General features: G+C 42.1%; 1 protein-coding gene across 1 annotated transcript in view; it reads left to right on the plus strand.

The window, feature by feature from the left end:
• ACTR3 (actin related protein 3) overlaps nucleotides 1-26576 on the plus strand; it is a 220709-nt gene that overhangs the window by 16016 nt on the left and 178117 nt on the right. The window lies entirely within an intron of this gene.

A 26576-nucleotide genomic window follows, 5' to 3' on the forward strand; every position in this document is an offset into this window, starting at 1 on the left:
GAGTAAAAGTCCTCCATCGAACTGTTAAAAACGATTGCTGACATGTTTGGAGAAAGATGTTCTCCGTACGAAAAATAAATTGTCTTGTTATATGATGCATGCTCCAAAGAGAGACGAATCCATTTTTATTTATTTATTTGGTTTTCTTTTTTTGGTATATTATTTTTTCATTTTTGCTTTTCTACTTTTTGCTTTCCTCTCAGTCCTAAAAACTCACCTCTGAAGTATTTTTCATGACCAGCTGTATTGATGAACGTGGTGGGCCTATATCACCTTATGTTTCAGACAGTCACCTGGCACAGATATCGTTCGTGAAATACTGGAACAATTGAGTTAGTTAATATATTCTTCATAGTTCTTGTGTAAATGTAGCTGGCCGCATCTCCCACAGGGTGACATAGAGGGGACAGCAACCTACTTTTGTTCCTCTGCCAGATTGGATGGGACAGTTTTGTCACACAAATGTACCTTTGACTTCATGATTGAACAGAGTACTGGCAAAAATTGTATATAGAGGGCTAGTGGGTTAGGCTGAACCTCCTTTTGCAGTTCGCATTGATCTTTAGGTGGAGCACTCCATATTGCGTAAGCTGTGTGTTTGCTAAATACATATTGTGTGCTTACCAAGAACATGTGAGGGTTTGCCGTCTGTCCATTGAATGCTATTGGCTGGCTTTACTGTCACTCACTTTTACCTGATTCTTATTCATTTCCCAGCTTGTCAGTTATGGTTTTTGTTCCTAATGGAGCATAGCCTCTTTATTATCTTTAACTGACTGGCTTCAGTGTTTCCACTGCTTGCTTTTAGGGAACAACTTTTTGCTTTTTGTTTAAATACTTCATGAGAGCATGCATATTTTTCAGCTTTCTCCTCTGTGCTGTACTCCCCCCTCCACATTGCTCTCTAACCTATATGTGCTTTCCTCTCTCCAATTACCCTTCCCCTACCTTGCAACCCTGTTGTGGTATCTAGCCTTTGAGTGCTTCTCAACCCCTTGTCCAGATTACTGTTTGCCACTCTTGTTGCTTCTCCCCTCGCCTTCTGGGTTACGTCTCTTACCTGTCGCACCTCCTCAAGCAACCAGTCATCCTTTTTAAAATAATTGAATCTATCTCCGATTGGTGAAGGAAAGAAAAAAACACCCACCATTTTGTAGGCATGTGCTTGCATTTTGAATGCATGTGTGCCTATAAATTGCCGTAGCAGCCACTTCAACAGTTATCGCTTTTTCATTTTTTTTTTTTTTTTTTTTTTTTTTTTTTTTTATAGCCACACTGCACAGCAGCTGCGATGCTGTAAAGCAAGACTATAAAAGATAGGCAAAGTCAACAGATCAGATAGATGGGCCCTGTTGGCTTTCCAGTACATGTATTGAAAATATAATAACAGCTCTCTAGTTATTGTGAGGTCACCCTGAGGTTTTGGAGAATTACGGGGCGCATCTAAAGCTTTATGTACAGCTACAAGAACCCCAGATAGTGCATCTTAAAACTAAAGGTGAACTCCTCAGTTCACCAAGAGCCAGTATTGTGGGGCCTCGCATGACGGGACGTTTTTTAAACAAGGGACAGTTGAAATCCTGAGCAAGTACAAAGAATGACCTTCATTTTTTTGCCTTGTCAGGAGGAGCATGTTGGTAATAGAGTGGTGACCTGCTTTACTATAATCTGAAAAGTTTATGTATATTGGGTCCTGATACCAGTAAAAACGTCTGTAGCTTTCTCAGGATGGGTGTCCGCTGTAGGTGAACTCACTGCTGATACCTGTTGTCAGTGTCATTTATTATGTTGCATACATGGTGGTGTAGTGATCCATTTTCTCACATGCTCCAAAGACGTACGAGCTATGCTGTAATTCTTGTCTTTTCTTTCATGGACCACTCACTACAATCTTAATAGATCTATGACGATCATTTTTTCTACTTGTAATCATGGAACAGGTGCCTAACATATGTACAGTGGTGTACATTAAAGAAAGGAAATGCATAATTTGTGCTTCTGTTTGACAAGATGTTAAACAAGCATTGGCAAAGCCAATAGGTCTCGCTTATGCAAGGTCTATTGTCTTTGTCAGTGTTTGATTACACATGTTGCCGAGCACGTCTGCTGTGCAACATGGCTGAAAGTAAAGGCAAACACTGCGCTGTGACAGTTGAATCACAGCGCTTTTATTTATTTTTTTACGTTTAGCCGTGCGGCACAGCATCCGCGCTGCTGTCCAAAACAGCTGAAAAATATTGACAAGATCAGTAGAGCTCGCATAGGCGTGACCTATTCGCTTTGCTAATGCTTGTTTTACTTTCAGCCATGTCGGGCAGTAGCTGCTCTGCAACATCTCCGAACGTGTAAAAAAACTCTATGAAGAACTTCGCTGCTGCACGATGGCGCTTTTAAAAAGTAACTTTTAGTGCCTCCACCTCCCCACCGACCCTTGGAATTCCGAGCCCCGGGGTAAGTGCTGTGGTAATTATTTCAGTCATCCTGCCCGTTTCACTCTTCTGTGTTTGACGATCAACAGTAGATGACTGGAATAAGCCAAGCTCAATTGGTATTCGTATAACATGTTACCAGACATACCTTCACAAAGTGCGGGAAGGGTAAAATAGCATCAAATAAACTATACAATGTATATGCCCTGCTTGCTGTAAACATATTGAATCATTTGCTTGATGAGTACAACATACATATTTACTTATGGAAACCAGAGGATTCGTAAGATACTAAGATACTAATTCGTCGCTGGCGTATATGTGACCCCCCTAAGGTCACACGTTGGAATCTCGGCAATGCAAATTCGACCATTCAACTTCTGAAACCGAGCACATTAAAGAGGTGATAGTAACACCGCTCAGAAACGATGTCTGCATCTGCAGTAGCTAAATAAAACACATTATTGTATGCAGATATTAAATACGCGTCTAGATATCAGTCATATATCAGCGAAGCAATTCATATAGTATAAATCATATATTGTTCACAAAACAAGTTAATATTCATCTGCTAGCTTTTTGCCCAGTGTGACTTCGTCGCAAGCTGACACAAACATATGCAGCAGTAGGCGGTGCGGTAACTTGTCATTTAAATGGCGAGGCTACATGACTCGCTCTTGTTTCTGTGAGGTTGTTATATAGCTCATGTTTATTGGCCTCGCAGCGCGTGTATTTGAGGCTGGGGTTTTCTTACAGGCGGTCTTCGTTAGGTTGCCCCAACATATACGTACCAGTTTTACTCGGCATACTGATTATAATGATCGAATACGGATGCCGTACGAATGTAAGAGTTTGTAGTCTTTAAAGTGCATGTAAAATTACATGGGCAGCCAATACCTTTGATTATATACATATTTCACTGTCTTGCGCACTGTTCACTTCAGCATGTTTAGTGCATTATTTTCCAGTGATTTAGAAATAGTGAGCAGTTTCATCAGAGACTGTAGAAATATGCCATTTAAAAAAAAATAATCAGGGAAATGGTTTGTTTAACACCAAGAGAATGTTGTCGATGGCGTTAAAATAAAATCAACAGTATACTATTTAACAATTTATTCATTAAAAAAATACTGTCACGTTTTCATTTCTATTGCTTCTTTGTTGCTGTGCCAACTTGGGTGGTCCAAAATGCAAACAGTGCACAGGATAATGTGCAGGAGATATTTATTTATTTACTTTATAAGTACACTGTAAGCTCCCAGTACATGACCGAGGTGGGAGTTTACTTTGCTAGTGGTAATGAATGGTAAGCAATGGGCAGGCTTTACTGTAAACATTATTTCTCAGAAATGCATGCGCTGTCGCAGGTCCTACCTATAAAGCGCTATGACATGGTCGGCATTGCCTGTTATAGCTTGTTTTTTTTCAAAAAGGCACACTATTGTGCAATATAGGGGGAAAAAAAGCGGGGGAGGGGGTTGGTGGAAGAGAACATTTTGACAAACCCAAAGGTAAAGTCTTGAAAAGAGCTGTGAATCCCTACAGATCTGTAACAACCAGAAATAAGGAACAGTTCAAGAAAAATCCCCACAGTACTAGCAGTATGTGTTTAAGTTTCTAAGCCATGAAGCTCCCAGAGACCAAAAACAGCAATACACATGGAGTAACTTCACACTGTCTCCTGCGTTTCCTAGTCCCCAATGTCACTAATGGAAAGAACTGACAAAAGTACTGCCAGGATGGTGTTCCGCTCCAGAAAGCGTGTTTTGGATGCCACTGTCCAATGTCGTGTGTTACAAATGCGTATGAATAGTGGAGAAATTGTGAAGAATTATGTACAGAATATTGTCAGCTTTCAGTCTAGCCTGCCGAAGAGTAGGCTGCGAAGTGCTACAATACTTATTTCGTCCCGGAACAACCCCTTTTTAATATCAGCCCCCCCACCCCTCCCAAGGAAGGATTCAATGTTGCCCGTCAAATAGAAAATAGGCAACAACATGGGAGGTGGTAGCAGCAAAGAATGGGATGCAAGCAACAAACAGCAAGTAAGAAACCAAGTGTCGACAGTGAACAAAATAGGTCCTGAATTACAGTGTGAGCAGCAGACAAGCATTATTTAGGTCTAATTAACCTGTGCTTGGTCAATGTTCCATTTGAAGGAATGGAACTGACGAATGACCTGTGCTGCCTAACTAAGACAACTTAGGTCAGTGAAAATATAGCAAAGCAATAGTAAGTAATGGGCGGCCTCCAAGTCCTTTACTGTATACAGTACCCCTCGCAACAACAGTACATGTGCGTTGTCAGGCGAGACCTAAAAATGAAAGGTTAAGAGGCTGTTGTAAGATCTCATGGTCAGGATTTGAAGTGCCTTACTCGCCAGCCCAAATAACCTGAAGACAATGTGCCAAAGTATATCTGCCAAGTGTAAAGCTCTGTTGGGAATACAAGGAGCCTTGTATGTTTTAAGAATATGGACAAGGTTCCAGTTAGGTACTAAACATTAACACATTTAAATGCAATTCTAGCTTACATAAGCAGAGTCAAGGAATCTAATACAGAGTGTCCCTGTATCCCATAATCAAGAGACCCTTCAGTACACCATAAAATCACTTTAACAAACTGTAGCCATTTACTTTGTAGCATTTCAGAAAAGAATGTGCCTGCTTAATGGAATTTAGCAGTTATGAACAAACTGACCACTACAGATCACCATCCCAGGCACTGCAAAGAGGTAATATAATTGGTGACCACTGTGCTCTCTGTCCAGTCATAACAACATATCGAATCAGCCAGTCCAGCAATTAAAAGAAATGTGTGCACTTAGGATGTATGCCACCTCCTTATCAAATGTTCTCTTGCCTTATGAATGACTTGCTTTTTAAGTGCATTATGAATGACTGGCTTTTTAAGTGCAAAAAAACTTTCATAATAAAACCTGTATTAACAATGCCAATAGCTCTCGCCTTTTTGATTTGCTCTGGCGCTTCCTTTTGGCTATGCTATGGAACATTGTCAAAAAATATGCGCCTTGATGCTGGTGTTACTCCATTTAGTATGTGCTATGGCGTGTGCTTGGTGACATATTTGTCATCACACAGGCGTGTCTATGGAACAGGGCTGCTGCTTTTATTTATTTAGTTTTTTGGCACAGTGTCTCGACAGCAAATGGCAGCTAGGGGGGCCCTCCAAAAATCGTTTACAATTATTTTAACGACGGTGAGAAGAGAAGGTGCAATGGAGGAGCAGGTGGTAAGAGCAGCTGACGAGCTGAAGACTGAGTGGAATAAATACAACTAAAAAAAAAAGTAGGTTTCCAAAAAACAATATACTGAGTGGGGAGGAGGGGGAATGGCTTTGAGCACGTGGGGTGAGGGTGGGTATTTGAGTGGTCTATGTAGTGTTAAAATAAAACGGTGCAGAGAGGAATGAAATGCTGATAGGAAAATAAAATTAGTTTCTGATTGCGAGCAGCATATAATCTAAAGGATGGTAAAGAAATTATGCTGCAGGCAAGGGGCCAACAGAAGAAGACCAAGAAAAGCTATTGAGTGAGAAGCAAGAAAATGAGTGATGAGAAAGTCAAGCAAGGGTAAGCAGTGGGATTGTCCAAACCCTACTGTAAGTTTTTGTTATGGCCCACAAGACGTCTTTTGCAAACATCTAAACCTGTCCTCCAGTGAAATCTAAGGAGAGGTCTTTCACAAACTGCTAAAAGCTGTCTACATGCTAAACTTAAAAATGCATCACAACTTTTCTTGGCACCGAGCTAGGGTGTCTTGTGTTTGAGCTTGAAATCTAAGGCTTCACTATTCCTTCTTGATCCTCCAGTATATCCTAATTTCAGAGAATGAGAACCGTATTTTTTCAACCCATAAAGTTGTGTCTAAATTCTAAAAGAAAATGTTCCTGCTCCCTTTTGACTGTTCCTAGTAGGGTGAATAGGGAAAAATGTTGCTTGGCTCACCACAAGGCTTTCTGCTGTAGGTAGTGGTCTTAGTTTTTGCTGCAAAGTGGGGGTGCATCTGGGCATAGGCTCGATGAAGTCCTGAGAATGTAAAAAGGGACTTCCCTGATTGAAGGGCTTTGACACCAACTACTCTGCATCATCTCATAATGGATGCCTTTATCTGAGCATGGTGTAAAGGATAATAAAGTGTAGAACTCTTGTATAGGCCTGCAATTTACAGAGTTGTTGAGATCATTAAAAGAATAGTTGCATTTTTAAAGACAGCACTCAGTCCTATATGTTACCCGTGGCTTTAGCCGTGTTTACAGTTAATTTTAATTCCTGGAAGGAGAGATTAGCTTGGGGGGGGGTGTGTGCAGTAAAGACTACCAGGAAACAAAGTTAAAGGAGCTACGAAAAGGTTATACTTAGGGATGCGGCAACAGGAAAGGGTTTAATTAGGTCATCTTATGTTGATTTTACATAGTACCATATGCTGCCTGAAAGTGCTTGTGACAGGAAAATGAGGGAAGCGTTCTAATGGAACTCTTACTAAAATGCTTCTCAGCTGATGGGTTGGTACGGTTTGTTAGCATTTTATCCTAGGCTGCTGGGAAGACAATAATAGAAATAGGAAGCTATAGAAAGAAGGGAGCAGGAGAGTTGAGGACAAAATATAGTTGCCAGGTTGTTGAACAGAGTAAGCAATCTGCTACAACACAGGGTTGAAATTGGAGAATTGCGTGGCAAGCCAGAGAACCCAGGCAAAGAGTGTAACCTCCCCATGTGTTTGCAGTCAGACCTATCCACACGCCTGTCCTTAATAAATTAATTTAAAAGTGGTTCCAGAGGGCTTTAAGTAAGGGTTTGCGTATATCCGCCTATCTTACTCCCCATTGCATTTCCCTTGTGTTTAAACTTCTGTGATGTCTGAGGCCTCAGTGTGAAGGATCGAACGCTTATAGGGTCTCTGAAATCCCAGTTGCCTTGGATTGAGCAGTCTGAGTTCTTGTAGACAAGGTGGAAGTGTAGATTTTCCTTAGTAAATCCAGTTGTGTACTCTAAATAGATTTCCTCCTGTAAAAAGAAACACAGCTCCTCAAGGACTTGTCTTGTACCCCTCTGCAAACAGTGCAGTACTGTTTCTCCTCCCTTTACCATGTCCAGCTTTCTGTGAGTGGCATGCAATGACATGAAACAGCCCAAGAGTTTGTGTATTGTTTCCCCATTTGGTGACTGGAATGAAGGCTGTGCCCAGGCCACACCCCTGGCAAGAACCGTATCGGTCTAGCATCTTCAGTTGACTCCTTTAATGGTTGCTATTCCCCCAATAAACCCCATCCCTGCATGGTTGCTGTAGGAAAAAGAGCTGTGTGGTGCCATTGAGGAACAGGTACTTTTCGTCCTACTACTGTCACACCTCTTCATTGACAGGGTAATGAGTCTTCTGCCCACTCGTTCCTCTTTACCCTTGCTTTTGTCTACATCAGGTTTCATCCTGATGTTGCTTTTTGATTGCCTGCACCCCTACCCTCTTGAAACGTCCACACACGCCTGGTGACTTTTGGTTCTAAAGCTGTGCAGTATTCTGCATAAGACCATGACTCCTAACAATCTGCTTTCCCAGTGAACAAAACAGAATCCCCACATATGGAGGAGCACCTGTAAACCCATAATATTCAAAATTCTGTATATATATGCATGCAGAGGGGATACAAGGTTCATCTCAGCCACTGACTGTCTCTTGGGCTGCATTCCAGAGCCTAGCCACATGTAAATCAATCTTGGTCCTACCCCAAAAGAGCAGAAGGCTGATTGGCATGTGACTGGTTCAGATTTGAGGTGGCATGTTGAACAAAGAATGGACTGAATTGTGGTCCATGGGTATGGCCAGTAGCTGTAGTAAAAAATAATTCCACGCATCACTTTTATGCCTCCACATTATAAATAAAAACATGCACAATTAGTTTTTACCCACGAATGTAGTAGCTACCTCCAAAAAATTACTGAAACCACTCAATTGCTTTTCTTACAAAACATCTACATTATTTTATAAAACTTGTCAGAAAGCCCTCGACCTACCATTTCCTGGGGCCTGCTTTGAAATTACAATAAGTGCCACTGCAGCCTTTTTCCAACTAAGTAACTAATCTTGTCAGTGACCACGTCTGACTGCAGTCAGTTCGACCCTGAATGCTGAAATTATGCAGAGTACATTTAGTTTAAGAACTCCTTGTTTGAGCAACAGAAAAAAAATGTTCCTCTGCATGCAGCAGTGACGCTCCACCGCTCGTGGTAGTGTAGTCCTCCTAAAGACAGAATACTACGGTTGAACGTTACTCCATTAGACACAACAACCCATTAGGCTTCACAGGTTTGATCTTTCCTTTGTTTATGTTACTCGGAATAGTTTTCCGGTTGCTTTCCCTTCAGTTTCAGCTTTGACAGCACCATTCTTAGAAGATTTGCAGTGTAGTCATAAATACACAATATATGCTGAGTCTTGTTTATGTTTAATATAGGAGGTATTTCCGTTGACTTTCGCTTGATGATCTTAAATTACCGGTATCCAAATGTGCAATCTAGCTAGTTTTTGTTCGTCTGGCGGGAAGGGAAGGTTTTCCATATTTTTTTGATTCAGACATGATTTTCAAATCAGTTTTTTTTTCTTCTAATATTTTCATTGTTGTTTTCCCTGCTCTATGTGCAGATCATGAGAGCCACTTGCATTGGCTTTGTTCCATCTTGTGGTATTCAGGCGTTTTTAAATGTATCTCGACTTACTCAGGGGAACGCGAGATTCTGTTTGTCAGACCTTCTCATGTATACACAGATGGATGTTAAAATAGAATATGGTAACCCAGTCGTGTTCTACTCTGCGCTCTTCCACGCAGGATTGATAACAGCGAATAGGGCAAAGTTGTGTTTATTTTCTCATCCTTAATTATAAATGGGGCTGGTGGTCCGTGGTCCTTACTGAAGTGGGAAGTATTATTTATGCACAGATCTCTTAATTGGCTTGAAATCTACTGGGATCACCTCGCTGCCGCCTCAGTGCTGGCTGTCCACTTGTGCCCTTGGGATGATTATGATGGTTAACTAGCTCTATGTATAGGGGAGGTCCTTTGGATGAATGCTTCCTGGGTAGAAGACATTGCCCACGGAGGGGACCATTATTGCTGGAAGATGCCAGGTACAGCTGGAGCAGATGTTTGCAGAGAACTAAACCAATATTTGTGTACGACCCTGAGAACCCTCTGGTCGATGCTGGAGTAACCACAGCTGGAGTAAGCTGTTGGTAACTTTGAACCGCAAGGCCTCGTTCACAGTTGCCATAGTAGATTAAGCATTTATTAGACTTTGGCTTTTGCATATTTTTTGCAGAACTCAGTGCAAAGTATAATCTGCCGGGCCTTATGACCAGGTCCGATGTAGTCAAACTCTTAACATGCTTTGACTCTGTAGAGGTACATCCATGTAGAGCAATAGCTCCATGTTCGAAGTTCCAATACTCAATGATGTTGGTGAACTGGTGGGCTCGCGTTCATAAATGGGCCAGGTGAAGTGACGACCATACACTGAATACAGGGCAGGGAAACGGATAAATCAGATGGAATGGGACACAACGATGTTTATCCTTCCCCGCAAAACATCATAGGTGCTCTGATTTTGTGCTTAGGCTAATGTTTAGATATGTATTTGCTTCCTTCATATACACTGCTCTAAGGATGACACAAGTTGATGCTGCTTAACTTGGGACTTCTATCATGCAAATCCCTTATCCAGTATTAGATTCTGCTTTGATTCTATATAAAATGAATATGGCATACCCTTCCTCCTGAACAGTACACTCTGTTTAATGGTTTTATGTTCTGAGATCTTGGGATGTAAAAGTCCTCTGCGTGGTAATGGGGAATGCACCCCTGCGTGTGAAGAGGTTCTGCCCAGACTCTGCGTCACATTTGGCTTCTGGAAATGGGCTAGAAGAAGGGAACTTGAGACCCCAAAAATAAACTGTCAAGCAGTCAGTCGTTCTGTGCGAGGAGGAGAAGCTCTGCAAGACTTTTCTCTGTGAACAGGACTAAGGGGCCAAGACCTATTGGCCTCCGTGTTGGGTGAGGGGACATCCCTGAGGGAATCCAAGAACACCTGCCACGGAGCACCAGCACCTAACTATTTGCAAGATCAGTGTTTCCTTTGAGGAAGAGTAAAGCTTTGGAGGGAGTGAGGTCCAGTGGGGAATCCGGTTGAGTAGACTCCTTGAGCAAGGTAAAAGGAACGTCTACTGCACTGATCGGGTGATCGCCTGTGTACTGGACGAAGTATGTGACGCTCGTATGCGAAAGGAGGGCTGCCACAAAGTGAACTACTCTTGCTATACCGATTGGGCTGGAGCCTTTGTACAACGATGATTCAGCAACCTCAACCCCCCACCCCCAAAAGCAAAGAGAGTCTGTCATGGACTGATTGCCGTGTGAGGTGGACTGTAGCCATAGCACTTTGAAGAGCAGGCACCTGCTATGCTAGTATGGTCGGTCCCTGTGTATAGCAGATTTACAGTGATTCCCTTATGCCAGAGGTGGAGGTGGGGTCACTGGAACTAGCAAGAAGTGTTACCTGCGTGGAGGAATGAGGCTGTTGTGGGATCACCCACACCCCTATATTTGGACGATGGACCAGCATTAGGAACTATGCATCATCTTCTCTACATCAAGGGATGGACTGAAAGACTTTCTCTGCAAAGAAGTTCCATGAGGAACCTCTAGTCTCAGTGAGAATGTGACTGCTTGTGAGGAACTCTGATCGCCGAGTGCAGCCCGAGTGAGCCACATGAAGTAAACTCGGCTGAACCAGCCGTTTCCGCTTGGGCATCCGAAGGGGCAGGGGGAGGGAGTACACTCAGGAACTCTGGACGCTCTGATCATGCAGGTGCAAGTAAGATTAAATTCAAGCCAAGTTAGCACCGGATAACTTTTCAGATTGTTCTTGGAAGGTGGAACACTTTTGAATTTACCATAGAGTAGGAGTTGACACTTAAGACTTGGACTACTAGTGGTACGTACCCTAGATGTTTGTGTGTGGTAGGGCACTACATTTGGATGCCCCACATTTGAAGGAGTTTTTGAATTCGCCATATTGCAGGGGAAAATATCTCCGCAGGTATAGTAGGGATGTAATATAGAACTGGTCATGAAGAAAGCCACCGACTGTAAAGCACAAGATATGAAGGACTGATTAGCGTGTCCCTAGTGCATCCAGCATGTTTTTAACTTTGCCCATGACCCAGTGCTTGATAATAAAAAGATTTTAGGAGGGTTATGAGGCCATTGTAACTTTTACTCACTGCAGAGGTCCCACCATGTCTCTTAATAAGGAGATCCTACCCTGGGGCAAACGAGACCCAATAATGACACTATTGACTACTGGTACTGGAGTGGGTTATATATACCACAGAAGTGTTTTATTATTATGCTTGCATAAGTTAGGTGGTGCAAGTATGGAGTGAGTGCACGCCGATTGATTTTTCTTGAATAACCATGATAGCAGGAGCAAGGAGGAAGTGGGAAACTGGAAACTGCCTACGGAACACTAATGGCCTGACCCCGGTGGGAGGAGTGGGTGACTGTAGTTTCTTGTTAATATCATATATTTACCTTTATGTTAGTGGTCAAATAAAATGCTTCTCTTTTATTTATTTTTCATAAAATCGAGTTTTTGGGCAGACAATTTATTGCTGCTGTTGCATGTATTTGGAGTTGTGAGCCTGTGTTTATCCCCTGTACCTACCTCTCCCCTGAGGGAGCCTTTGACTGCTCGGCCATGCTACTACTGAGTCAGGTGCTGAAGAGGTACTTGGCACAGTTGCTCAGGATCCATAGTAGGTTGGGCCCCCGGGACATCAGGAGTAAAAGGCCTCAACCCCCACTGTTGTGCTCAGAAGCTTCTGCTTGCCCCCTGGCTTTCTGAAAAGGGTCCTGACTTATGGCATGTGGAAAGCAGTGTATGTTGACTAAAATATACTATCTGGTAACTGAACATATTCCTGTATTTCTGTAGTACTTGTTACTAAAGTGTGAATTTTTGTTTTCAAAAAGGGAAATACATTTATTTAAAAAAAAAAAAAAACTTGTTCAGTGTCTGTACCCAGCCAATAGTTAAAACCTGAGTACATGGCCAGGGGCAGAACAATCTAAAGACCAGGCATGTCTTATACTCACTGTTTGTTGAGGATGTATTGGAATAAAAGCCTGCAGATCACCTAAAAAATAGAGATTTAATCCAGGCAGATTTGAATGGATTACAGAAAGTTGTAACATGCTTTCTTTTAGAGTTAGTAAACTGTGTGGTTTATGGGAGCATGCTGAGCAAAATTGCTTGTTCATGAGTAATGGGAGAGGTAGTACAAACGTTACAATTACATGGAGTGATGCAAAGTAATGAAACCAGAGTTGAACATATATGTGCCTTTGAAATAATGTATCATTTGGAATGCGTTTTTTTTTTTTTTTTTAAAAGGCAAATGAGTTCACAAACTACTGATAACTGGAATGAAGATGTGATGGAAGAGATGCAGTAAAAAAAAATCGTAGATTGTCTTAAACATTAACGTCACGTTTGAGAAAGTAATGGATTTAATAATAGGAATGCCCCCTCCCATTAGAGTACACTTACCAGATGGTTGGTAGGTCAGATCACATTTGATGGGTTTGTTTCATCACGAGAGATTTCGTTTCTGAGAATCGAGGTTCTAGGTGTTTTTATGCAGAATTAGAGAAGTATGTTTGCCAGATTCTACAGCCATTCACTTTTTATATATATATTTTTTTAAGGAAGCTCGGTATGTAATGTTCGTTTGTAATGGCAGGCCTGGAATATCTTGTCAGTTTAATACAGTGTGAGTGGAGCTGGAGTTTTTTTCAGAATAAAGACGAGTAGAGTCTTAAAGACATCCTTTACCACTGCGTTTATTCTGAGTGAGTGACCTGCCTTTTGACATCTGTTTGGTGTGTAATGCCTAAAGTGTGAAGTTTGTCTGTCACTGTATAAGCTGATTGGTGCGCTCTGCTATTGCTGCGTCCTCCTACTGCATGCGCTTTCTGAGGATGCACGTTTCTTCAGGTGCGGAATTACATTTAGATCAGTGTGTGCTTGGGGAAGTTCAGGTGTACTTAGTCTCTTCCTCTGGGTTGGATGTGCCACTCGCATGTGTTAGCGTGTTTCCCTGGATAGTTCTCTCCAATGCTAGCGTTTCTCTGTATCGTTATGGTATCTATTATTGTAGGGATCGGCAAAGGGGCTATAAAATGATGGACGGCAGACTTCTACCTGTTATAATTGTTTACAGTGGGGGCTCGGGTGAAGTACGGGAATGTAGAACCGTTGAAGCCATAACTTCAGGACCCCCTTAAAACCCTTATATCTGCCTGCTAAATATCCTCCACATAAAAATGGAATACAGGCCGCGTTATTGGGGTCGTCAATATGCAGGCAAAACGCCTTTCTTTAGAGCCAAATGCCATGGTCATTTCTCCATTGAGGCAAGTCCAGTCGTGTTCCGTTATTTCATCCAGCACTTTGAAGAAAAAGTAGTGCTGCGGAAGGGCCTCACGGGCCTAGAGTTGGACAAACCCCAGGTGGCGTGAATACGTTCTAGGATGTGTGCTGTAGTAAGTACATTGGCTTCTAATACTACGTTGTGACATACAGCTACCAAGCTTGCTTAGTGAATTAAGCACTCCCTCTGATACGTGGTGTTACGAATCTCACAGGTCGAATCCCAACAAGGCCGGTGCCGCCTTCCATGTAAAATAAATATAATTCAATTGCGTTATGACACCCACAATTTCAGACCGCGAAGAAACGGCAGAAGTACGGGAAAGCTAAACTGCGCTAAATAAAAACCGGTTACTAAATTAACGGACCGTCAAAACTTACTGACTGTCTAGTCGAGACCTGGGAAAAAAATGTGCTTTGTGCTGAATTCCGACAGGCCTACAAGTATTACCACTTACTAATTCATGCTTTTTAAGCTATGAAATTGTTGGCTGATTTAAGAAGTAGATAATCGGTGAAACCAGCCTCCTTTTTGGACAACCTTCTGGTCATTCCATATGCTAATAAAAGGTTGGTTATAGCGATAACGTTTCAAACGTAAAAAGCTTTGACTGCAATCATTGCAACATTAGACTTGTTGTGACAAGTTAACTATGTCCTGGATTGTTTTCCTCAAGCTATAGAATGCTTGTGAGATGCATACTTGTCATAGCTTGCAGTGCTCTACAACTTAATGTTCTTTGCGGGACACATTCCTCACCCATTAGGTTGTGAGATCCGTGAAATGTAAGCACAAGTAACACAGCCTTTCAAAACATAAAATATCCTGTTACTCAGAAATGACGCGTGTATTATCTGCATTCAAATAAAAATAGTTTATTGAATCTTCTTTGTGTTCCCTAACCTTTTACAAAGATCGTATGTGGTAAAGCATACATACCCATATTAAACTAACGTTGTGTAACAGTCGAAGCACATGGTTTGGTGTGTATTTCCATCATGAAAGGCACACTGTTGGGCAGCAGAAATATAAATGAGTTTTTTTTTATGACCAAGGATGTGACAAATAGGAGAGAGATTGTGCGTATTAATTACAGTAGGCTGATTCTAGATGCATGATCGATAATAAGCGAGTCATTTACTCAGGCCGGTGTGAAAGCTGTCATTATATTTCGCCCCTTTATTGGTTTAAAAAATAAAAAAAATAAAAATGTAAAGGAATTGTAAAAATATTTATCGAATTAAAGTATGCCAGCATTTACTTGTTGGGGACCACAGGTTTGAGTCCCAGGGCCCCGATGGCCCTAGCTGGCTCCCTGCGTGCTGCAGGAGCCGGCATTGCTCCCATCCACACCGCAGCAAGTAGCTACTTATGGTGAGCTCTCCAGACTGGATCAATTGCTTGATTTATTTCCCTACCCGCATCAGTACGGATTGGGAAATGTCAAAAGTCTGCTCCTAGCTGATGGATGCATTTTCGAAGCATCCGCCCGCTGTGAGCAAACTTTGTTTGCTTCCACATGGCGGGAGATGCAAAAATGCTCCCGCTAAGGAGGAGCAAACACCGGTTTCCTAAGCCAAACCGGTGCAGGCAGGGGAACTGCTGTGTAATGGGGGTGAATTTATCTCCGCCCCTGCTTGACTGATCACCTCAAAACTTTCCATGCACAAACTAATCAAAAGTAGCATACAAGGAAGCACTTTCCAAAGTAAGTTTTATTGAAGTAAGCAGGAAGACATATTAGAACAACCTTTCTTCACCGGACTTCCCCTTCAACTGCCACTGCTGCTACAGTCAACCACCCACATTCCATTCCCCCCTGATATTCCATTGAGGCTCAGTGCTTGTTCATATGTCAACAAGCACTGAGACCCAACATGGCACCTCTTTTTCATAGAGATTTGTCAAATGGGGCCAAAATTATTAGCGACACAAACTACCCAGTGGTGACCGCCACTGGGAGGGATACATTATTCCTTTAAAATACCAGAGGTAACTATAACTTGTGCCTCGCTGTGCACAGTGATATTATCAATGATGTCAAAGGAGATGTCATTAGTAATGTAATATGTAGGGTAATTAGCAGTACATAGCAAGTGGGTGAGTTGCAGTTACCTTGGGGACAAGTTACAGTCACTTGAGATACCAGTAGCTATAACTTCTGAATTTCAGTGGTTGTTAGTTTAAAACTGAACATTTCACCTACCTATAATGTTACTTTAACCTTGTTTTAAAAAAAAATGTTTTTAGTGACTCTCTAGGTTTTTTTTTGTTCACATTAATCTAACCCCCACCGCGCACGTCCTCCAGCCGTGCGCAGCAGGGAGTTGGCTACAGGGCTTTGCCTGTGGCCAAGCCCCTGTGGCCAACCCCACGCTGCTCAGGGCACTCGGTCGGGTGTTGGCCAAAGGGCTTGGCCTGTGGCCAGGCCCTGCGGTCAACCCCTTTGGCCAACCCCCTGCATTCAACCAACCCAACTCTGCGCAGGGTCTTTGGCCGTGTTGTACGCCATTCCCTTTCAAAATGTTACAGCTGCTAAATAAATGACAAGGGGGCTGTTAGACCTGGCATCTTTAGGGTGGTCTTACCCCAGAATTTTTCTTCTTACCTCATGCATTGTTTCTGTATCTTTTTGTTGTCCTTAGGGCTCTGATCTCCTTCCCACTGCTGATCAGTGCGAAAGTGTATGTGCTTCTCCCCTAAAACATGGTAACATTAGTCTATCCACAATTGGCCTATTTAATTTACACGCAGGTCCCCTGTAGAGTGGTATACCATATACCCAGGGCCTGTAAATTAAATCTACTAGTGGGCCTGTAGCACTGATTGTGACACCCACCTAAGTAGCCCTGTTAACATATCTGTGTGTACAAGTACAATCTATCTGCCATGCTGACCTGGCATTTGAAATTTCTTGCCAAGCCCAGAATTCCCCTTTCCTTACATATGTCACCCATAAGGTAAGCCGTAGATAGCCATTAAGGCAAGGTGCCATGTATGCAAAAGGTGGACCATATTCCTTTTAAGTTCTCATGTCCTGGTAATAAAAAACTCCCCAAAGTTATTTTTTTTCATTACTGTGAGGCCTGTTCCTTCAAGGGTGCTTTGCTGTTCGCATCTGAAACCTGCCCGGATTGACCCCGCTTTTCTTTGTCTGTCGCCTTGAACTGCAACTCCGACAGCTTCTGCTAAAAATCGCCGCTGGCATCTGTAACCTGCCCGGAGCAGTCCTGCTTTCCTTTGCCGCTCACCTTCAGTTTCCAACCAAGTGACTTTTACTAAACTTTCCTGATCACATCTGTGACCTACCGGAAGCAGCTCTGCTTTCCTTTGCCACCTGCCTTCACCTTCAACTTCAACGTCTCTGCCCAGCCTAGCCACCCACCGCTCCCTGAGAGGAGCACAACAAGGATAGAACCAGAGCCCATCAGGATGTAGTACACCCATGCCGAGGAGTCCCCGCCACCATTCCTTTGATATATTATGTTAGATCATTAACCCTGCTATTTTTAAGTCTACAAAGCTAGTACTTCGCTATTTATGCATTGGCTCTGTGTTGGGCTGAACTTAAAAGTAACCAGATAAACCAGCTTTATTTTTCAACATCCGTGGGAAGTCTTTTTCTGTGGTGTATTTCATGAAGTTATTGTGTCTGTGTTGCACGAGTAGTTCACACATTGCCTTCTAAGTTGGGCCTGCCTGCTGTGCGCCAAGCTACCAGAGGGTGAACGCAGGCTAATTTATGACGTGTTATTGGCTTGCTGTGGCAAGGAATGTGGTTCCTACTTGGACAGGATGCATACCTCTGCCAACTAGACCCAATTTCTAACGGGGGCAAAACATTCTGACAGATAACCATGAGAAATACTCCCTTTCTATAGAATGTATAGGTACCCACTTATAACCCTGATTTTTGTTTTTCTTTCTCCAGGCTTTTTTAGGGGTCCCAATATCCCTAAAAGTAAAGGAAAAATTGTTGCTGGTGGAAACTCGGGTGCTGCATTGGCTACTGTTTTACATTCATTAGTGCAAGAAAAGCTAGTTGTCTTCAAAAACTGTCATTGTTGCTGAAGAGTACTAAAGCAGTGGATTTTGGGTGATTTGTCCACCAGAAAGATAGGCTATAATCGTTTTATTCACCAGTTTATTCCAGTTCCCCTGAAAAAGTTTTCTATTCTGTAAGGAAATGTTGCATACAGTTTTTTTGAAACACTGAACGGGGTTTCTGACTACATGTATATTTTTACTCAAACTGCCTTATAAAGTATCGACAAAGGGGAGTTAAAAGTGCAACAGTTTCCTTGTTGATAGGTGAGGATTGTAACTTTTTGCTTAGTATCACAATTTATTTTTGTTGTTGCAGCAAAAGGCTGGTTCAGTGTCTGGAATTTTTCACTTAAGTGATACTGTTTAGGTTTCAGGAGAGGAGCAGTCATTGGTTATGAATTGTACATGAAGACAATCGTTAAGTAGCAGTGGCTGTGTTGAATAAATTTAAATGCAAGAAGGAGAAACCTGCTGAGTTGTTGCTGTTGGGAAGAAATTCCTTCTCTGAGGTAAAATCAGGAAGCCATGTCTAGTGCAAGCAACAAAGGTGCTATTTTATAAAAAACTGATAGGAGAACTTGTTTCGGAACTAATATCTGTATTGGAGCATTTAGATAAATGGTAGAGTAATTAATCTACACAATATATGGACAGAAACTGTCTTCACACTTTTTCTGAAATTTAAAATGTAAACTCAGACTGTGAGATACGTCTGAAAGAAGAAGTGACTTGTTTATTGTTTAGCTGGCATGAATAGCTGATACCTTGAAACTAGCTAGTCTGTATAAGTTACTGAATGCCTTAAAATAAGGCTTGGGAGGTTAAGTACGTCCCTGTATCTCCAGGTAACACTCAAGAATTCAAATCCTGGATCTGCCAACCTTAGCCTTTTTATCCTTTACAACTTTGATACATTCAGAGCCAATAAAGTAGGTGGTATCGCCTGTACTTTCTGCACAACCTGTAATTCACACTGCAGAAAGTAGGTTTTTAATTTTGTTTTTATTAAGTTTTACATAAACATCCATACTCATCGGTTTCATATTATGACAAAAGTTCAAATATGCAGACGTTTGCAGAACACACTCCATATTACACTCAAGCAAAAAATCAGTAGGACAGTGCTTCAAATCAGGAAAATGCTTATTCACAAGTAATTGCATAATGCATCACACAGCTCATATTGGAATACCTTCATGGTCTAGATGAGTCATGTTTCCTCCCTGTTCAGTGACACATAAAATTCCACTTAAGGGTCCAAGAAGGATGGGAGGGGAGTAGGAGAATTGAAAAGATAACAGATTAACAGTCATCGCGTATTAATATCCATAGTGTCTCCTTCTGACAGAGCACACTCTATCTGCATCACACCACTGAACTCAAGGGGAGATAAAGGGCATTCTCATATACAAACAGTTTCTTTGAAGTTGCTGTGAAGGGCATTCACAGAGGCCTTATCACTATGTTAAGCCAGTTCTTGAAATAGTGAGTTGTCCTCAGGGCCAAATCATCGTAATTTCCCCCCCCCCCCCCCCCCCCGAATGCCTGTGATCTACAGTATCCACCTTAAGATATCACATTCCTCACTTCTAACCCCTATTTCTCATCCATCATCCCTACTTCTCATCCATCATCCCTACTTCTCATCCATCATCCCTACTTCTCATCCATCATCCCTGTTTCTCATCTCTAATTCTCAGCCATCTCCCTTACTCCTCATGCATCATCCGTTATCCCTGCATTTCAGCCCTACTTCCCATCCATCACCTATCATCCCTACTTCTCATACTTCATTCCGACTTCTCATCCCTCATGCCAACACACTTTAAATGTTGTTAAACACACCTTCACACTGATTGGTTGGCAGCAGCCACTCCGAATTGTGAGAGGTCTACGTTCTTTTGGTCTAGCCACTGGAAAAAAAACAGCCTTCTCATTGCTTCCAGTGAATCTAAGGGTGTACGGTTTTTCATTTTATTTAAGTAAGTGCTTATTGGTTTACACAGGTGTTGTATAACTGATCTGAATGCACACAGAATCTTGCTTGTAGGGTATCGTTAATGTAGCAGTAAACCACCTATCCTCACTGGCCAGGCCCCATAGAGTAACTGACCCGGAACACCAACCAACCAACCCAGGGACCCTGACCCAGGCGTGACGTAGTAAACATTCTTAAAACACTTAACCAACAATCTGCATATTTAAAGTAACCTTACTACACCATAACGTTCTGGTGATTTGGGAAAGATAAGGAGCCTCTTCCTGGGCCATAAATTAGCACTTGGAGACGGGGTATATAGGTCATAAAAACCTTTTTCTGTTTTCAGTTTATTATGCAACAAAGAAAATGTTTAATAGCATCTCTTGGAGTAAGCCTAAAAGAGTTGATTGAAAATTTTTCCTGGTTTCAGTTTTATTTGTAACAAAGAAAATGTTTTAGTATGAGGCTGCCTTTTAAGTCTGAAAGCTTTTTTGATTGCCTTACCGTTTCCAGATTTCAGGCCGGGCTTCACTTGTATAGGAAATTCGGTAGAGCAAGACCTGGACAGAGTAGTTGCATATAATACTAAAACCAGAAAAGGTTTTCCAACTGCTGGAGCTTTCCACAGAGGCCTGTGTAAACAGAAAAGCTCTTAAATAAAATTAAATATACAGCCTTGAATTCACTGGACTCAAACACCAATTGTATTTCCTCTCCTCTAAACCAGTATGTGCAGTGAGAAGGCTGTTTTTTTTTTTTTTTTTTAGTGGCTAGACCAATAGAATGCATCCCTCTTTCGTCTGATTGGCTGTTGCCAGCCAATCAACATTGAATAGGTGTTTCACAACATTAAAACTGTGTTGGGTATGAATTGGGGATGGGGAATGACCATAAGGGATGATGAATGAAGGATGAGAAGTGGGGTTGAAGGATGAGAAGTGGGGATGAAGATTAAGTAGGGATGTGCAGTAGGGATGAGTAATGCATACTAGGGCTGACAAGTAGGTCACCTCATGAGGCTCTGGTGCATCCAGGTGCAGAGGTGTTATGGCGTTGTGTCCCATTCACTTTATTGGGTAACGGTCCGGTTGGAAAGTTGTTGCAGCTGGAAGACCAGTGTGGATGAACCCACAGGGGGTTTCTACCCTTGAGGTCCTCAGGCATGTGGGAACACTGTTCCACTTTTCCTCAGGCTGTGGGCCATCCTGTGGGGAGGGGGTGTTCCAAACCGCAACATGGACAGGCTTATGTTTCTGACCTCCAGAGAGCGAAGGCTCTCACCCTTGGGCGTCAGATTCTCATCTGTTGGTGGCAGACAGGCCAGAACTAGTCAGTGAGCACTCCAGCGGTTGATAGGGGGACACCTCTAAGGTGCCCTCTGGGTGCATGTATTAATAAATCCGTCACTGGAATCAGTGAGAGCTTATTAATATGAGATGTTTGATACCAAACATCCCTAATTTCAGTGAAGCCATGATGTAGCTGGGGAACTCGTATTGACCAGTGTCCAGCACATGTATTTAAAATGACTTGACTGCACACTTGCTATGTTTAAGAATTGACAGACATAGCAGGGGCATGTCTGCTCCTTCAGATATGCCCACACATGTAATTTAATCCTCCCTGCCTTTGGGCTGTAAGGCCTGTTGTAGGGGTGACTTTCACATATTACAGGCAGTGTTTTAGGGGACTGCCATGTCATGTTTTCAATTTTTGGGAGCACCTTGTCACGCAGCCTGCAATGGCAGTCTGCGTAAGGTCGGTGCTGGGTCCCTTAGAGTGGCACAAGTTCTGCTGCAGCTCTTAGGGGGCCCTCTTCAGTACCCATGCCCTAGATACCAGTGGTACCATTTAATAGGAACTTACTAAGATGCTAATGGGCCTGGTTTCAAGTGACCAGGTGTTTTGTTTTGGGGAAATAACAGTGGCACTAGGGCCTGGTTAGCAGGGACACGGTGCACTTTTGTCAAAGTTGCATCAAAAAGTGGGGGAAGTACTGCAACCAGAACCCAGCTTCTTACCATCAGCGAAGTAGGGCTGATGGATACGAAGTCGGGATAAGTTGGTTTGATGGATGATAAGCAGGGATGAGAAGTAGGAATGGTATTTGAGCAGCACGGATGATGGATTCGAAGTTGGAATGGGAAGGAGGAGTGATGAACGAGGATGTCCTAAAATGTATGCTGTTCTGACCGCTTTATATTGAGCCTCTCCCCAATTGGTCATTTCTGTTAGCCAGCCTTCCTATCTTGAGGCATTTCGCATCATATGACCACCTCAAATTAAAGTTGAACCCACAAAGACATCATAATGTGATACCTGGCATATGGCTACCAAGTGATGGTGTGTTAAGGGTTGTTCTTTAACAGTGTTGGACAACATGTAACAGCTTCAGATGTTTACTTGTTACCTCATGTATTGTTCTACTAAAACCAACCCATTGTAGGGTATATACCTTGTTCCTCCTCTTAACCTCCTTCTACATAAAAACATGCTATGTGTTCATACTCCACACACCTAAATCTCTGCTGGCTTAAAGGTAACGGTGATTCTTTAGAACATTTCCTGTCAAAATGCACAAGTTGATCCTAAGTTAATGACTTTTGACATGTGAAAGAACAAATGTGGCCCTGGATATGTTTTAGACTGCTGCAGGAGTGGTTTCCTTTTTAGTGAGTCTTTGGTGCGCAAATCCCCCTGCACCCCCTCTTTTTCCAATTTCACATAGACATTGTGTTTAAACAACAACGTCTTAAGGAAACAAAATGTTTTCAAACTCGGGAGAACGCAAAGAAAGCTGTTTAGAGATGGCCCAGGTGACAGTTTGGTTTCAAATGAATAAAACATTTAATGGAGGAAAAGCCTAACATTTTGGGGGTCTTTTGCTTGTATTTGAGGTATGCATCGTTAGCTCTTTAAAGGTGTTTACTATCTGTTATTCATATGTGGAATGCTTTTAAGGTCTGGTTTGGCAGCGCAGCTGTGCCAGAAATAATGTGATCAACCTACAAAAGAGCTTTCAGGAGTAATACAGAAAGTGGCTTTGGCTGTATCCTCATGTTGGTAGCCAGCAGTACATTTTGATTGAGAAGTTAGGTGCTCACACAGAAAAAAGTGCTTCTCCACTAGAAATTGTTTTGTTTACTTATCCAATGGCCTGATCTTGAACTTTCGGGGCCCCTTAACCCCTCAGGTGCCAGGCCTTTTCCCCCCCTCAGGTGCCAGGCCTTCTTTTTTTTTTTAAAACTATTTGGGGCAGTTCGCGCTTAGGCCCTCATAACTTTTTGTCCACATACGCTGCCCATGCCAAATTTGTGTCCTTTTTTCCAACATCTTGGGGATTCTAGAGGTACCCAGAGTTTGTGGGTTCCCCTGAAGGAGACCAATAAATTAGCCAAAATACAGCAAAAAGTTTGTTTTAAAAGAAAAAAGGTGACAGACGAAGACTTGTACCCCCCCCCCCCCCCCCTGAAAATGGCATCAACAAAGGATTTGTGGTGCTAAAATCACAATCTTCCCAGCTTTCAGGAACAGGCAGTCTTGAATCAGAAAACCACCTTTTCAACACAAGTTTGGCATTTTACAGGGACATACCCCCTTTTTTTTTTTTTAGTGACAGAAATGGGTGTGAAACTAATGCTGGATCCCAGAAGGCTACACATTTTGGAAAAGTAGGCAAAAGTCTAAATTCAACGAGGGGTAATTTGTGTTGATCCTACAAGGTTTTCCTACAGAAAATAACAGCAGAAATAAAAAAAATATTGAATTGAGGTGAAAATAAACCCCACCATTTTTCTCCACGTTTTTACTTTGTAACTTTTTCCTGCGATGTCAGATTTTTTTTAAAGCAATATGCAGTTACATCTGCTGGACTCTTCTGGTTGCGGGGATATCTGGGGCTTGTAGGTTCATCAAGAACCCTAGGTACCCAGGGCCAATAAATGAGCTGCACCTTGCAATGGGTATTAATTCTATATCGGGTATACAGCAATTCATTTGCTGAAATATAAAGATTGAAAAATAGGTATCAAGAAAAAACCTTTGTATTTCCAAAATGGGCACAAGAAAAGGTGTTGCGAAGTAGTGGTTAATTGCACATCTCTGAATTCCAGGACATCTCTGAATTCCGGGGTCCCCATATTAGCATGTGAATTACAGTGCATTTCTAAAATAGAAGTCTTTTTTTCCACACTGTCTTACATTTGGAAGGAAAAATGTAGAGAAAGACAAGGGGCAATAACACTTGTTCATCTATTCTGTCTTCCCCTCCAAGTCTCCTATCCACTTGTGTGTGTAGGCCTAGTGCCTGCGACAGGAAACGCAACATGGACACATCACATTTTTTACATTGAAATCTGACGTATTATTTGCAAAGTGCCTAGCTGTGGATTTTGGCTTTTAGCTCAGCCGGCACCTAGAGAAACCTACCAAACCTGTGCATTTTTTAAAACTAGACACCTAAGGGAATCCAAGATGGAGTGACTTGTGGGTCTCATTAGGTTCTGTTACCCAGAATACTTTGCAAACTTCAAAATGTGGCCCCAAAACACCTTTTCCTCAGATTTCGGTGCTGCAAAGTTATGGAATCTGAGAGGAGCCACAAATTTCCTTCCACCCAGCGTTCCCTCAAATCTCCCGATAAAAATGGTACCTCACTTGAGTGGGTAGGCCTAGTGCCCGCGATAGGAAATGCCCCAAAACATAATGTGGACACATCAAAATGATCAAATACAAAACCACCAGTTTTTGCGGGGGTAGGGCACCTGTGTTTTTGATCCTGGGCTCAGCAGCCATCTAGGGAAACCTACCAAACCTAAGCATTTCTGAAAACGAGACACCCACGGGAATCCAGGGAGGTGTGACTTGGGTGGATCCTCTAGTGTTTTCTTATCCAGAATCCTCAGCAGACCTCACATTTTAGCTAAAAAAATGACATTTTTTCAACATTTCTGTGTGGGGTCTCCGCACCAGCACGAATTTCTTAGCACCCAATGTTCCCTTCAGTCTCCTGGTAAAAATGATCTCACTTAAGTGGGTGAGCCAAGTGCCTGTGACAGGGAAGAGCCAAATACATGTAAAAAATGAGGGGGAACCAAAGCGGGTCCAAAAGAGCAGTTTGGAAAAAAAAAATGTTTTTAGGCTGACAAGTGGGGCAGGTTTTTATAGATGCAACAATGCTGAGTGGTAGGAATCTTGTGGATTCCTGTAGATTCCGGAAGGTTCCATCATAAAAATGTGTGATTTCCAGCAAAGTTGAGGGTTTGCAGGGCATTGTAGGTAAGAAAATGGTGCGGGGTGCATGTGAAGCACACCACTCTGGACTCACCCAGATGTTTCGTTTTCAAATTTCCACAAGTCCAAAAAGTGCAGCCCTCACCATTTTAAAGTGGGACGATTTTGGGAGTTAGACAAGCTCTCATGGCCCAAATGGAAAATCAAAACCTAAAATTATCAAATGTCCTCTTGCTTGCCGTGGGATAAGATGTTTTAGTGTGTTTGGAAGTTTATGGATTGATTGTTATTTCTCTCCATTAAATCATACCAATCTGTATTTTGTTAGATGAAATGCCACATTGCCTTTGTAGGAAAGGATTTTGGTGTTGGTATTAACTCTATAGAAGGATATTTGTACTGTAATTATTCTTGTTAGAATCTCTTCTTAGATGTCTGTCACATTCTTCTAGTAAAATGATCATTAAATAATACATCCATATATATAAATCCATAAATCCATATAGATACTTAGAGGACATTTTGGTCAGCTTTGTTTTTCCTTTGGTCAGCCTCAGTGTCCTTTTAACTCTACTTCCATCCATGACAATGTACTGTGTGGGGTAATGGTTCAGTCCACCTCAGGCATTGGCTCTCTTGCCCTGTAAATGATGGCATTTTCTGCCCACGTGTACACCCACCTGAAAATGAGATTGCCTTATATAATGTCTGGGATGGTTTGCTTGTTCCTTACTTTTCAGGTTTCTCCTTTTTATAGTACCCTTTTCATTTCTATTCCTCACCTTTTTTATTTTAATGTTTCTTAAGAGGATACTACAGCTCTTCAGGTAAACAAGCTGCTTGTTTGCCTGCTCATTTCATCTACAGTGCTTCTCATCCTACGTGGCTGCATTTTCTAAACCAGCTCATTATGAAATGCTGCTGTCCGCGGTGAATCATTGTTTTAACTTACCAGGGCATATATCTCTCTCGCTCATCTGTTTATCACAATGTATCTCTCTCTCTCTATCCATCTCTATTGCCAACTCTATCACTAGCTCTCTGTATCGGTCCATATGTCTCTCTGTCTCTCTAGCTCTCTCTCTCTCTCTCTCTCTCTCTCTCTCTCTCTCTTTTAACATGCTAATTGGTAGAATTCAAGGAGTAGTAGTGTTCTTCCATTATTATCCACACGTATGTATCACCATTCATCATTTTGACCCCGAATCGCATTCTAAAACTGTACACACTTTTTGTAGGGTTAAATATGGCTATCCCAAGGCACACAAAAAGCTTATTTATTGGGGATTCCCCCCACTTATCTTCAGTTTTGCTTCTTTCAGGAAACATTTGTGGCTTTACATAAACCCAATGAATATTTCTGTTCTTATTAGATGTTTCTAT

The sequence above is a fragment of the Pleurodeles waltl genome, chromosome 3_1, assembly GCF_031143425.1.
Source record: "Pleurodeles waltl isolate 20211129_DDA chromosome 3_1, aPleWal1.hap1.20221129, whole genome shotgun sequence".
In the NCBI taxonomy this organism is placed as follows: domain Eukaryota; kingdom Metazoa; phylum Chordata; class Amphibia; order Caudata; family Salamandridae; genus Pleurodeles; species Pleurodeles waltl.